General features: G+C 41.6%; 1 long non-coding RNA gene across 2 annotated transcripts; it reads left to right on the forward strand.

The window, feature by feature from the left end:
* The first annotated feature begins 2,475 nt into the window (after nt 1–2,475).
* On the forward strand, nt 2,476–10,762 carry LOC139044839 (uncharacterized). Of its 2 annotated transcripts, none has more exons than XR_011502150.1 (3): nt 2,476–2,761; nt 3,051–3,169; nt 7,774–10,762. It is a non-coding gene; the product is annotated as an uncharacterized lncRNA (long non-coding RNA). The 2 variants fall into 2 exon arrangements; XR_011502151.1 differs by having other exon boundaries at nt 8,577–10,762.
* The last annotated feature ends 630 nt before the right edge of the window (nt 10,763–11,392 follow it).

An 11,392-nucleotide genomic window follows, 5' to 3' on the forward strand; every position in this document is an offset into this window, starting at 1 on the left:
AAATTGGGGTGTAGCAAACCATTTCCTCAAGATTGTTTAGCCAGTCTGATATGGACCGAGGAAAATTAAGACACCAGCCCCCTCTGTTTCTCCTGAAACATGATGAACACGATGGTTACAGACTCAGAATTTCTATTTCAAGACCCGTATATGGCTTACCCACCACCACCAGCCTGGACTTAATGGTCATTCATTTCAGCTACGACGACCTTGGCAGTCTCCTAGCTTAGCTAAATGAGATCCCTTCTCTACTTTCCTCCAATGCCACAATTACTTCCACTCTTTTATCCTGGGGTTGCAAGAAGTCATTATATCATACATATTGGCTTCACCAGGAATTCATGTGGTCTGACATTGGCTGCTACTCAACAATATTTTTCTTACCTCTTATTAACTGCTGATGGTACTTCAAAACAGCTGAGTCAGAATCTTCACGGGTTAGACCCAGGTGATTCTGATATATAGCCAGGCTGAGAACAAATGTCTTACTCAATTCCCCTTGCTAGCCATTCCAAATCTGTTCTACTCTCCTCACAACCCCAGTCCCACTCAGTGCCTCCCACAACATCCAGTATTGTGTTTTACCGATAGTAGGAACTCAAGTATGTATCACATGGCTAAATGGAAGGATGGATGGATGGATGAATTAACATTAGGAATTTAGTAAATTTTATCAGTAAACACATGTTCAATTATTGATTACTTTTATGAGCAGCCACAAATTAGAAGATCACAGGTATATTTTGTTTGGCTCTTGAAATGTTGGCCCGAATAGTATTTTTAAAAAAATATTTGAATTAATTGGCAATACTTGAACACTGGGAGATTTCACATAAGAATGTGCATTTCCTACTTCTCTTGGGGAAAAAGCACGAAGATTTGGCAATGCTGAATTCTCATACTGGCATGACTCCCATTAGCTGCAGCAGGAAATGTTGCTCTGTTGAGCCAGGGCATTCCCTTTCATTTTCCGTTGTCCTCTCTGTATCGAGGCTGAGTGCCGTTTGCCATTTATCACCAAGCCTACGGTTCTGTTTTTCTTTTAACTAGTGACTTCCCTTTTTAAAGACCTGCATGGCTCATAATAGGATTTGATTTTGATCTGCTTTATCTGTTTTTGGAATAAAATGCTCAGACAGAAGACTTGTATTCTAATCTCACCTTGATATCAACAACCTTTGTAATCTTAGCCAAGTGTTCTGATTTTCTTGTTCAACTTGTTCATCTTTAAAAGGAAGAGGCTAGACTATATCAATGGTTCCCAAACTTTTGTCTCAATCCCTTCAGTACCATCAAACTAATAACAGGCATCCAGGGACTGTTGGCATGATCCTCAAACCTAATAGAAATTCCGTATTCCTAGGATGGCTGTTTATAGCAACTCAGAATTGTACCAACTGACTGTTGTTAAATATGGCTAATATCAATAAAATGGGGACAAAGTCAATTGATTTTTAACAACTGCAGTTTTCCAGGTTATTTTTCAAAACACGGAGCCCATGGAAGACTTTGGTAGAGAAATGTTTGGGAACAATCTTTAACATTCATTCTCAATGGAATACATTCGTGTAAGCATTGATGTACCCTCTTCATTCTCATGCCTATATGGGGCAAACTGAAACAGTACTTAATTTTTCTCCTTTCTCACTGTTAGTCTTTCTAACCCTTTTGTTCTTAATTTTTTCCTCTAATTAGAGGTTAGTTCATAAGCAATTAGCATCTTCTCATGTGCAAAGCATGAGAAATCAAAAGATATCATACATCTGGAGGTGCCCTAACAGTGTCAAGCCTAGGAAATGCAAAATAGAATTATTGCTACTATTGACAACCAACTCGAAAAGGAGGGAGGTGGTAGGTATGGCAAATCTTTTACTCTGATCCGTCATCTAGTCCTTTATGCCACTGTAGCTTTGATGTTCCAAGAAAAACTCTCAGAAGTATCTGTAAGAATCCTCCTGGCAGAACATTCCAGTCTTCACAGAAAGAATTTAAGAGTGTTGGTTGAGGTGCACACATCCACGTGGGAGGTAAGACAGGGGAGAGTTGGCTCTAGTGTGGCTGAAGTATCTCCAAACTGAAGCCAGACTGAATTCAACACACTGGCTTAGAAAAAATGAGGGGGTAGGGGGAGGGGGCGGGGGAATTCAGCACTCCCTTTCCACATGCTCCTCTCCCATACCTCCTTCTACATCAGGTCTGGTATTATGAGCAGTAGGAGAAAGGGATGCCGTTGTTCATAGCGAGAACCAACGAGATTCAGCATCACATAGGGCAGCATCTGCCTTTCTCTCTGCCTCTCAGAGCCATTCTCTGAATTACATCTGATGACTACACAACCTTCTAATATTGCTCCTTCCTGATTCTGGCTGGTTTTCTTGCCAGAGAGTCTGTTGGACTTACTTCAGATTGATGTCACCTACTAATTGAGGAAACATTCCCCGAACCTGAACCCTGAGGCAACAGCAGACATGACACTTGCAGACCTTTCAGTGTAGCCAAGAAGAAATTGAAACACCCAGGCTGGAACTTGCTGGAGAAGTGAGTGAGGGAGACTCTCCCAAGAAGCCCCATGGTGGGGCAAGCAAGCTCAGGGAGCCGGTCAAGTGCAAAAATTAAGTCACTGATGTTACCAGTGGCGATGCTGAAGACAAAAACACATCTCTGGCTGATCAGTCAACTCTGCTCCTGACACAGAACAAATCTTCCAAAGGATTGTTAATGATCTGGCTGATTTTTCACAAAAGCTAAAATGGGATATGACGTAAGTAAAATCACAGATTTTTAAGCCAGTCCACAGACTCCTGGAGAGAAAAAGGCCCAAAGCAAACCATATGAGACGTGGCTAAAGCTTGTTTCTTCATGCAGTTCACTCTGGAAGATAGAATCATCTTCGAAGAGTCTCATGAAATCTGTTTTTAAGAACATTTTCATTCACAGTGCTGTAAACGAGAATCTTCCACGTCTGGAAATGCTGAGTGTTGGATGTTACTCTGCTGCTATTTAGGTGGGTGATTTTTTCTGAGGTGACCATATTATATTTTGTCCATTAGGTTTTATCTTATGACTCATTAGAAGCAGTTACCTGGTGTGCTGTGTTGAAATGAATTCTGAAGCTGTAACCAACACTGCAGGAGTGATTGTGACAATCTATGAGCAACGTCTGTCATAGGTGAGAGGGTGTGGGTGATGGGAACAATGGCAGGTATATTCCATCTTTTGAGTGGATGTTCTAAAATTCCTTTGAATTCAAAACTTTGGCACTTATTTTTTTAATGTGTTGTATTGCATATGTACAGTATAGGAAGCTGTTTAGAAATACTTATCATGTGAATAACTGGAGTTAAATATTACATGCCAAAAGCAAATGCTCCAGAAACACAAAAAGAGTGAGAAGCAGGGTATAAAAGCAGTTTTATTGAGAAACTCATCCCACACACATCTCTTTTATGATGTCCTCATTTTATCCCCTGAACAATCAAGAGGCGAGCAGAACATTTCCACCTGGAAAAAAGAAAATACAGTTACCGTCAAGATTTTCAATCAACAGTGAATCGTTGCTAACTGAGCACATACTGTTGTGGAAAAGGAATTAGTAAAAAATGTTATTCTGACAACTTATTGATAAACACACAACATGGCTAGGATAGCAAAATCTGGGGAAATAATGATAAAAATGGCTAATATTTCTAAACACTTTACAAAATGCTGAACCCTTTACACAGTGATGATGATGAATTGTTCACATTTATTGAGTAGTTACCACGTGCCAGGCTCAATTCTAAAAGCATTTCATACATAACTCATTTCATAACTTTCAATGAGTTTTCATTTAACTTTAATAAATTCATTACCTCATTTAATTATTGTGACAATCTTAAGAATTAGGCATTATTTTTATCATAATTTTACAGATAGGAAACTGAGGAAACAAGAGGTCAAGTGACTTACCTAAGGTCACATGGAGGTAAATGATGTCAGCAGTTGAATCCGGTGCTGGATAATCTCAGTCCAGAACCCCTGGGCCTAAATCATTACACAAAAGGGCAGAGCAGAGTAAAATCCTTCCAAAAGAAGCCTAACAAGTCTGAACTCCTGAAGCTGAGCAAAGCCAGAGTGTGAAGCAGGGGCCATTTCAGGAGCTGTACCCGAACCTTTACTAACAAGACTTTTGCTTCCTCCAGACTTCAGAGGAAAACTCTGAAGAGCTGCTCTTGGCTGTTGACTTGGCCCGTTGTCAGACTTTCACAATTTGAAGATCTTCCTATGTGATTTGGGAGGGGATTAGGTAATTCAAACATCAAGTGGAAGTTCAGACAGTTTGCCCAATCTACTCTGTCATTGGGGAAGAAAAATTATAATGTCATCAAAGTCGAGTCAAAATTTGAGTTCTATAAGGGTGTTTTTGTCTTGGTTTTGATAGCCTGTGTACTGGGCGTGAGCCCAGCTGCCAGCTGGTCTAGCCACAGATTGGGGTATGATTACCTTTGCCCCAGCAAATCCTTTACTTTTGTCTCCTCTGTTTTAAAAGGCTCTGCTACTGCCTACAGTCTCCTTTCCCTCCTCCCAGTCTTTTGCTGGGGGCAGCACATAGTGTTCAAAGACGATGAGGAAGCCGTCAGTCTGCTAGAGAAATGGAATTATATCCTATTCTACTCCAAAGGTCACATACAACTCCAGCATTGAAAACAATGAGTTTACTAAAGTTGTTTCATTGGCACAGTCGAATTTCTTTCTTTCAAATGTGGAGGAGCCAGGCAGGCTGAAGAATAAAGTCTTGACTTTTCAGAGGTTTTCTCCATAAGACATTGACTTAGAGTCTTGAGCAGGCATTGAAGAAAAAAAATTGATGTGTATTTGGAGAGAAATATTTAATAATGGTTTGATAAGAAGAAGAAACCCACTTCTTCCTCTATACATAATGAGCACGGTTAATGACACCTCTTCTAGTTGGAATTTTACAAAGGATTCCATTTGTAAATAGGGCTTCAGAAAATGTTTACCTGATGGCTACAAAGAACACCTAGACTTTCATTATAAAATGTTCATATAAGGAGCTCCCAAAGCAGATATTTAACTCTTTCCAAAGCACATGACATCAGTTGTGTCTCCCTGTAAGATAAGAGGTTGAGTCAGTCAGGATTCCAGCAGAAAACAGATGGCACACTCAGATTGGGTAATTCAACGTGAGTTTAATAAATGCATATTTACAAAGGTGTAGAGAAGGATTTGGGAAACCACAAAGAATAGTGTTCTACTGTGGAGAACTTACATCCCAAGGCCTGGAAGGTAAAGTTAGGGTGTACTTACCAGAAAAAAGGGAGGGAGAAAGAGGGAGATGGAAAGAAAACAAGAAGCCAGGTGCCAGGGACTCTGGAGTTTGGGTCTAGGTTCACTCTTTACAACCCCACAGAGTGAGAACCAGGAGAATAAATACGAGACATCATCCTCTTTTCTTCTTCTGGTTTGCTGCCCATGCTCTCCAGCGGAATACCCAACAGAAGCTAGCCTCCCAGGGCACAGAGCAGAGTAAAGAACAGAACTGAGGGAGAGTAAAGAGGAGCAAAGGGAAGATGTCTATCAAACAGATTTTTCCAAGTGCTGCTTTGCCTGAGGCAGAAGGAGGGAAAGGAATGTGGAGCAAAAAGAAAGATGGGGGGCAAAAAGCCAGGCCTATGCACTGGGGTCTCCCCCTCCACGACTGTGGCTTGACATAACCACCAGTCAGAGCAGGCCTACTGAGAGCCCTGCCTCCTCCTTCCTGAAATATGCACAAGGTTCTTCTCTTGCACCTTGTCCCAGGGGGCTCTGGTCTTATCCACTGTCATAAATACCACTGCTTCCTGCCCCCGAAGGAGCAATCTGATAGTAGTTTAAACTATTAGCTCTCTCAAAGCAACTTGACTTTCAACAGGGCATGCTTGAGGATGCCACATTTCCTAAGACTCAAAGGGATATATCAATAAATCCAGGCACTTATTACACACTCTGAACAATATGGAGAGTCCATATCAGATACTTACCCATATCCTCGGCTGATCTGCTTCGTGCTAGGAGCTGTGGGAAATATAAAAGGAAAAGGAGGTGGAATATTTTTAAGGAGGTACCTCCAGTGGAATTGCAGGTATTTTTCTGCAGAGTTCCCTTCAAATCGTGTTGTGAATTCTTCTTGTTTTGCTTACTTCTTGGGCCTCCTCTCCTGGTCCTTCCCTTTTGAGCTCATTGTGAAGTGGTCAACAAGTTTTTCCTGGGCACCTTCTGTGTGTCAGGCACTGTTCTGGACCCTCTAGAACTATGTCAGAGAATTCAGAGAAACAGCCAATCTGTACACAGGTTTCTGGACAATGACCTAAATTCAATTCCCTCTGATATTCAAGATCTTTAAAGAGATCTTTATTCTTTCCTCACGGAGACTCAATTCTCGACTCATTTTATGTTTCACAATTTCATGCCCGTAAATGGCAATATAGGCTTCCTGTATTTGCTCATTCTACATGTGTTAGACTACACCGTCCCATTCAAACACTGTACCTTTTCATGTCAAAATCATTACCAGATTTCGTTATCGAGATCTAAGAATGAAATTAGACTTGATTTTATCTGTACCAGCATTAAAAGCATGACACTAAAGACATATAAAAGTGGCATAAATCTGAAACTCTGAAATAAGGGCTTTTGCTTGAAGAAAAGAGGTTTTAAGGAAAAACAAAGTGTATTAACCAACTGAATCAAATAGGATGATTGGTTTCTTGTCTACTTGACAGACTTCAAGGCCAAAGATAACGTGGGATATCGTCACGATAGCCACAGTTGAGTTATTTGGGCAGGTGAAATCAAAGGAGGAGCATTCCCGATGGCACTAACAGTGTGAGCAGGTGCAGAGGTGCACAACTTACTGTCATATAAAGGGCTTGGGGGGAATAGAAAGATTTGACTAGGAAGGAAGATTGGATCCTGACAGTAATGAATCTTTAAAGTCTGCCAAGGAGTATGACAGATAATGGGAAATATTTGAAGGGTTTTGTTTTATTTGTTTTTTAACCTAGGAATGAATAATCAGAACTATAGAGATATAGTCATCTTGAGTTAGAAATAGCAAGGTGACTTGGCAGATTGCAAAGACTCGGGTGAAGTGGCTGAATGTGGAATTCAAGCTATGTAGGTAAAGTGACAGAAAGTTCAATAAGTACTCAGAAATTCTACTGACTATTTAAACAGGATAAGGCCTTAGAAATTTAAGAGAATACCATTACCAGAGATGGAGTCTGCAACCCAGTTCTATGTCATCCCATAAACAGTGATAAAGAAAGACAAAAAGGGACAGGACGAGTGCACATGTCTGAAGGCATATGTGAAAGAGACTGAGGGAGAGAGAGGGTGGGGTAGGGAGGGAGGTGGTGTGCAACTCCACATGTTTCTGTGTAAAATACAGTCCAGTGGGAGGCAATTTCACTGTCACTCTCACTGTCACTCAATCATCCTCTAGCCAAAGTTAGTAATCATTTACCTGCCCAACATCCCAAGCTTCAATAAAACTGAAGCATCCATTACCTTTTTGAGGTTGAAGAGAGGCCGACAATCCACGTCAAGATTTGATCCAAAGTGCAAAGCAATGCTGATGAGAAACATAAAGGCCAGATTACTCATCTCTCTTGTGTCACTGCCCCACTCTTGTGGCCTTGTGATCCCTATCATGTTGCTGCAAGTTATCACACTGAATCAAGCACTGCCAGATTGGAATGGTAGAGTGGATAATGGGCTTCCCTTTTCTAACAGACCTTGTCCCTCAAGTACGGTCAAGAAATGATTTGCTCTCAACTCACTAGAATGTAAACTCCATGAGAGAAGGGACCCAACCTGCTTTTGTCCACTGCCATACATCTCTGGTACACGGTAGGTACTTAGTTAGCATTTGATGGATAAATGATTGATTTAATGAATAAAGTCTAGATAAGCCTTTATTTATGTACATACAATTTATGTTAAATAAATATATGCCTATATATAAATATTATATATTACACATCACACACACACACATCATGGTAGTTAATCACTAGAACTTAGCTCAAAAATTTAAACCACATGTTCAAAACAGGTAGATAATTATGTGAAAATAAAAACTAAACTTTGGACATAAGATTTATGAACTTCTAGAACAAATGGCTAGTAGAATCACCTTTTGTTGTTAGTTTTTTAACTTTGAGGTCATCATATTTCTTTGGTAACCTCATTTTCCTAACTGTTCCAAAACTCCTGCCCTCGTAACAGTTTTCACTGTAAAATCTCAGTAGGAAGATTGCAGGCAATAGCCAGTGAAGCCAGATAGGAGGACACTCATCTCAGTTGTACTGAGTCTGAAGGATGCTTATAGCTGTAATGTGCCCCAACTAAAGTCCCCACTTCTCCAGGGAGGGCTGGGTACCTTAGGGTGTCTCCCGCCCGGCCAGCTGTGAAGGCCTGCAGCTTGGGAAGGTGGCTTTTTTCTCTCCAGAAGGAATTTCTGCCTCTTCCGCCTCAGTCGGGACAGTCCCCTGTTGTGGGGGTTCTTTTTATCCAGTTTTCAGTTTTCTCTCCAGGGTAATTTTTCCAAGAATAGCTGTAACCTGGTTGTGTTTGTGGGAGAAGGTGAGTTCAGAGTCTGCCTACCCCGCCACCTTGACGAGATCCCTCAGAAGGAAGACTGAACAAAGAACAATTCGGGACGAGAAAGAAGTCCAGCAGGAAGAACTGAGCACGGCGTCTTGCTTCTCCTGTGGCCCCTCCCTGTGGAAGAACACCTCTATCCACCAAGACCCCTAAACTGGGAAACCAAGAGTCCTGCTGCGAGGTCCCTCTCACTCGCTCGGCCCGCGTTCAGACCCTTACCAAAACTTGGTGATTTCACAGTGCTTTTCAAATTACGCCCAGCGGGGTGAGTCGGAGATGGAGGGCAGGGGCTCCACTTCAAAAAAAAAACAACACTGCCACGGTTCCAAGTAAAATTGCAAGATTTTGTTTGATAAAAAGAATTCCACCGTGGGAGCAAATTTTTGGAACCTTTAACACTTCTCTTTTGTGTCCGTCACCTCTTCTCCATCCTCCTGCCTTTGTCGTTGGTCAGTCCTTCATCATGTGCAACTTGGATTATGACAAAGGCCCACGTGCTGATGCCCTGCCTATGGTCTTCCTCCTTCCTGTTCCTGCTCCATTCTTTTACCAGAAAATCATTCATTTTCTTCCCTCTTCAAATTTCTTCAATAGTTCCTTTTTGAAGCCGTATAAAACACTAAGTACCTTTGCATAGAAACCCAAACCTCTATAATCTCTTTTTTGTTTACCTTTCCAGCTCTTCTCCCCCGACTCACCCCTTCCCCTATCACTGCTACCACAATGCTATCATAATATTATTCTCTGTATAATGTTGTTCTAGGACAACATGGAACCCTTGTCTCTGTGCCTTTGTGCTTTCTGATCCCTCTGATTGGAAAGCCTTTCTTCTTTGTATGTCCTGACTCCTCTTTAAAATTTAACTCAAGCACCGCCATCGCTGGGGAACCTTTTTTAACAACCTAAGATAACCAAGACATGACTACACTTTGGGAACCACATGGCAAAATATCTTTTTTTAGAAACCCCAAGTTCTCATCTTTCTATCGTTTAAAAGCCATTTATTTTTACTTAAGCGTCTCAATGTATCTATTTTATGACGTTCAGCTTTGAGGAAAATATAAGGATGATAGAAATCTGTGTCTTCAGGAATTTACGGTCAAATTGTGGAGCTAATTTATGAAATCTATCAGGCCTTTCCAGAGGGGATATATATATCTTTGTCACCAACCCACAAATTCAGGAAGACCCCTAATATTGAAGGCTGGGCGACTGGCCAGTCTGACTCACTTACCAACTGACTCACTCCCTTGTGTAAGGTACTTTGTGATGGAATATATGTGTGATCTCATTTAATTATCATGATTATTACATAAGAAGAAAATATAATTATTATTACATATCAAAGATCTTATTATTCTAAAAAATAGCAACTTTTGGTATTAAAAAATGTAAAATCTGTTTATACCGAGGGTCTACAATGGTTAAGGAAAAAGCAATGCAGCCAAAACAGTAGCAGAGTGGATAAACTTGTGACATTGACATTGTCCAGTTAGCCCTGAATCAGCGAAACCCTTGGCCACCGCAGCGGAGCACGCACGCGAACTTAACCACTCAGCCATGGGGCTGGCCCCAAGTGTTTCTTAACTTGACCATTTTTTGCAACTTATGAGACCTCCCTCTTTAGAGTCAAAGGCCTTCCTAGTCCTTGTCCTGATCCAGAAAACTCTTGAGCTCTGTGGAGTGGTGGTGCGTGCTTTGTAACACTTACAGCGCGTGTAGTCTCCTCCTGCAGGGCGATGCGGCTTTGTTTCGCCTCATTCCAACCAGGCCCCTGATTCTGCCATCAGCAATGGCCTAAGCTGCGTTATAGAGTCATGTAGTGGTGCATTGGAGATGTAACTGCCCTGGGGCTCTGCCACTTGAGTGGCCACACGCTTCCTCTTCTCCCAGTGCAGCTGCCTGCTCTAGTAGGACCCAGGCCCTACTACCTGGCTCTTTTCCTCTCTGTGGCTCTAATCACCTAAAACTCAAAAGACAATGCACAGAATGGGATGGGAGGCTGATGAGCTAAAACTAACTTAGCATAGTAACATCGCGGGTGCTTTGTTACCCTCTTTTGATGCCCTTTGCAACTAGAATGATTATTGAACAATTGTACTTAGGTATTCAACATGGTAGACAATTTGCACTCTCTCCTAACTCCATTTTAAGGCGACAATGCCTCTATTCCTCATTACTATCAATCCAAACGTATGCGGGTAGATTTCTCAAATTGTTGGAGGGGTGGACCATCTATCCCAGGAGTGGTGAGATATGGCATATTGGAGTCCATTTTTATTTGCTGCTTCATCATAGAGCTTCTCTTATTCCAGTAGCAGATTTTTCTTTGGGTATGCACTCCCCTTATTTTTAGTCCATGTGGTCTGTGGTCTTTGTGAGATGCTACCCCAAACTCCAGGGATGGTGCACGTCAACTAAGCCAGAGTCAATTCATACACCAAAATCTTTTGGCGATGACAGTCATTTCAGGGCTGGACACGTGGTCCCAGCCCATGAAGTCAGAGTGAATTTCTGACTTACAAATGGGTCTGACTCACCGGTTTGACTTGGGTCTGAAAATATCTGAGGTTGGAACAACTGCAGCTGTCTTGTGATCATGTGGGACTGAAAATGAAATGGACATAATAAATAGAGGACAGTAGAGGAAAAGCTGGTTCTGAGGGTACTGTTTGAAGTCTGAATGCAGCTCTACCTGAAGGCATATCTCTCCCCAGACTTTCCACTAATAGAAGCCAACATATTT

This window comes from Equus asinus, chromosome 3 (assembly GCF_041296235.1).
Source record: "Equus asinus isolate D_3611 breed Donkey chromosome 3, EquAss-T2T_v2, whole genome shotgun sequence".
Lineage (NCBI taxonomy): Eukaryota > Metazoa > Chordata > Mammalia > Perissodactyla > Equidae > Equus > Equus asinus.